This window comes from Gnatocerus cornutus, unplaced genomic scaffold, assembly GCF_029298725.1.
Source record: "Gnatocerus cornutus isolate USDA-ARS CGAHR unplaced genomic scaffold, icGnaCorn1.1 ctg00000290.1, whole genome shotgun sequence".
Taxonomy (NCBI): domain Eukaryota; kingdom Metazoa; phylum Arthropoda; class Insecta; order Coleoptera; family Tenebrionidae; genus Gnatocerus; species Gnatocerus cornutus.
Window position 1 is genome coordinate 1 of NW_028275609.1, and position 3,822 is coordinate 3,822.

Here is a 3,822-nt window from a genome sequence, read left to right on the forward strand (position 1 = left end):
CAAAGTTCTACGCGATAACATCCAAGGTATAACGAAACCGGCGATCAGAAGATTGGCTCGTCGTGGTGGTGTGAAACGTATTTCCGGTCTCATCTACGAAGAAACCAGAGGTGTGTTGAAGGTCTTCCTCGAGAACGTCATCCGTGACGCCGTAACTTACACCGAACACGCAAAACGTAAGACCGTCACCGCCATGGACGTCGTCTACGCCCTGAAACGTCAAGGTCGTACCCTTTACGGTTTCGGCGGTTAATTTTATCATTTTATGACGTGTATCCGCATCCTCAGAGGAATAACAACAAACCCCCCGCAGGCAAGCAAACAAACAAACAAAAAAAAACGGTTCTTTTCAGAACCACAAAATAAATCAAACGAATTAAATATGTTGCTCAATTGTGTGTTTGTCTTCAAATCGAAATGAAAATCGTACGGAGTGAGTGATCATTTTAATTTGTGATCCAGGCGGCGACTTTGACAATTTTGACAGCAGTTTTAGGTTAGAATGACCATCGTTAAAAGAACGTTTTTGCCACGAAGAGTATATTTGAGGTTATGTCCAATATGGGGTAGAGTTACTCTCCTCAGACGTGACTTGAAACAAAATCTCATAGCAAATAAAACGATTGATTGTAGTATTACGGCTCACCGCTGACGACTGCTGCTGCAAGAAATTATCGAGACGGAGAGCACGTATAGGCGACCGGTGTGTGTGTGTATGTTCTTAACAGATTAATGTGCGAAATGTGAAGAAATTTACGACGAATCGGAATGTTTCTTGAATTAGATAATCAATAAATTATTATAGATAGAGTTGTCGAGTTCGTGCTTTAGTCGGGCATTGAATTTTTCTAAAAATTACGATGAAAAGTCGTAAAAATCATCTTTCTTGGTTGAATGTAATCGAAAATCTTCCGTTCAGTCTACGCTCGTATAATGAATTAATTGATCGGTTTAACTTTAAAATATCTAAAAGACTTTTTAACATGATTCTCATAGGTTGTTGTATTTTGGCGAAAAAATCAATTCGTTCGAGTTGAATTTTTGGCCCTGAGAAGGGCCGATGTGAAGATGGTTTTTATAAAAGTTTTTGTTTTTCGTTCGAGATGACGGCGGCGAAGAATTAAATTTAAGGCTTCTTTTCGGTCTTCTTGGGCAACAACACCGCCTGGATGTTGGGCAAGACACCGCCTTGGGCGATGGTAACGCCGGAAAGGAGCTTGTTTAACTCCTCGTCGTTCCTTATAGCCAATTGAAGATGTCTCGGAATGATACGGGTTTTCTTGTTATCTCTGGCGGCGTTTCCTGCCAATTCGAGAACTTCGGCGGCTAGATATTCCATTACGGCCGCCAAATAAACGGGAGCACCTGCACCCACTCTTTCGGCGTAGTTTCCTTTACGCAGAAGACGATGAATTCTGCCGACGGGAAACTGAAGTCCGGCACGACTGGAACGAGACTTCGCCTTTCCCTTCACTTTACCTCCTTTTCCTCTTCCGGACATGTTGTTATACGATATAAACAGCAAAACACCTACTGCGACTGACACGAAGCGCACTGACAAACGTACGGCTTGAAATAAATGCCGAACGCGGCGAAGGCTAGAAATTTATATGGTCGGTACAGCGCCATCTCGTTAGGGCAATGGTCGAACGACGAACTAAGGCGGAGCGCCTGTTTGTCGCTCGCTCGTTATAAATAGAGGGATTTTAGGTGTGCGGCGTTTTAGATCGAGTATACTCGTCGTAACGTGCACGTCGTGTCTGTCTCGTTTTCTGTTTTTAAACGTTTTTTTAACTCGACGACTAGAAGAGAATGCCACCCAAGACCAGCGGTAAGGCGGCCAAGAAGGCCGGAAAAGCTCAAAAGAACATCTCGAAGAGCGACAAGAAAAAGAAGCGCAGGAGGAAGGAGAGTTACGCCATCTACATTTACAAGGTGTTGAAGCAGGTCCATCCCGATACCGGTATCTCCAGCAAGGCTATGTCTATCATGAACAGTTTCGTGAACGACATCTTCGAACGTATAGCTGCTGAAGCCAGTCGCCTCGCTCATTACAACAAACGTTCGACCATAACCAGCAGGGAGATCCAGACGGCGGTGCGTCTTCTTTTGCCCGGTGAATTGGCGAAGCACGCCGTTTCTGAAGGAACCAAGGCCGTCACCAAATACACCAGTTCAAAATAAATCCTCCTCGAGCAGCTTGGAAGTTGGTTGGAAAAAAAAGAAAAAAAATCGGTTCTTTTCAGAACCACAAATTCAACTCGAACGAATTAAAAATTTTCGTCTTCATACTATATAAGTTCCTGAGAGAAAATATAAATAGTGAAAAATATATTTAAAAAAAGTTTGACATCAGAAATGTTAATAAAAAAAGAAAAGAGTAGAGACAACGGCACGCGGTGTTCCCAAGCGGTCACCCATCCAAGTACTGACCGCGCCCGACGTTGCTTGACTTCGGTGATCGGACGAGAACCGGTAGTTTTCAACGTGGTATGGTCGTTGCCTGGTAAAATTTTCCAAGATGGTACGTTGACGATTTTTTGTGATTGTTCGATCGTTTGGATGTGACATTTTTCGATGGTACACATGTCAGAAAATGTACAAGATTTAAAAGAAGAAAAAAAAAAAATTTTTTTTTGCGAGTCGTTTTTTAGTTTTTTTTTTGCGACAAAATGACGAAAAAAAAAAACTCGTATGAGGCGTTAAATTAAATTGTTCGTTTGACGATCTCAACGAGTCACTTGCGATTAACGTAATTTAAAATTTGAGAACTTACTTACTCACTTGCTTGCTTAGATGGAAATAGCACCCACTTGAAGTAAACGCCGACACGGACCGGAGATGAATAAACTCCGAACGGACGGGGTTAATTCATGAACTGACCGTAGTACGGTCGAAGGTTCGCCGCCGCCGCTACCTGCTTTCTTTCTTAGAACTGATAACAGAGTTGGTTTCTTTGTCTGTTCATTCATCGAAATTCCCACCACTCTGGCCGGGCCGGGCGGGGTGGGTGTGTGTTGTTTCATGATTTGTTCTCTTCTCGATTTATTCTTTTTCCGACGTCGTTCGATTCATAGAGATGTTTTCGTCGAAAGTGTGGTCGCGTTTACATTGCATTAAAATTTAATTTGTTCCAGTGCGACGATGAAACAAGAAAAAAGTTTCAAGTAAGTACGCACGCACGCACACCTACATATTTCATTTTTTAAATCTTTCGACGTTCGTAGTTTCTGCTCGAAATGTCGACTAATAGTAGGGAATGTTTTGTTGATTTGTTTGTTTTTCGTTTTTGAGAAGAACAAATGAAAATTTCGTTGGATTTCTGTCGACCGACGACCGACTGAAAATCCGCCGACATCGACGTAGTTTTATTTAGAGTGTCTGAAAAATGCAAACAATGCAAGATTTCCGTATTTTTGTTGGTTTGTGGTGTTTGGGGAGTTTTTTTTATGATTATAAAATGGTTTCGTCGAGAAAAATTGCTTCTTTCGCAATGAATTGGCAAGAAAAATTAAAAAACTCGTCCGTTCCCGTCGCTGGATGTTCGACGGTGGTCCGTCTGATTTTCCCTTTATTTTCGTAAAATTGACGAGAATTTCGCCGTCAAAACTGTTTTCGGTGATGTTTCGATGATGGGATTTCGTCGTGTGAGGTAATTTTTGAGGAAAAAATGTCGATTTTGCGAAAAAAGTCGTTCGAAAAGTCCGTTCGTCGTACAAATTCGTTTCTCATGGTCGAGTCCGAAATTGACATCGTTTTTTTTCCGACCTGTTCGTCAAGATCGTTTTCAAAAATCAACTCCTACGAAAGGCGAAGGTTTTA

General features: G+C 41.9%; 1 non-coding gene across 1 annotated transcript; it reads right to left on the bottom strand.

Moving 5' to 3' along the window:
- Nucleotides 1–2,384: 2,384 nt before the first annotated feature.
- LOC148165526 (5S ribosomal RNA) lies at nucleotides 2,385–2,504 on the bottom strand. The gene has a single exon (XR_015771393.1). It is a non-coding gene; the product is annotated as a 5S ribosomal RNA (ribosomal RNA).
- Between the last annotated feature and the right edge of the window lie 1,318 nt (nucleotides 2,505–3,822).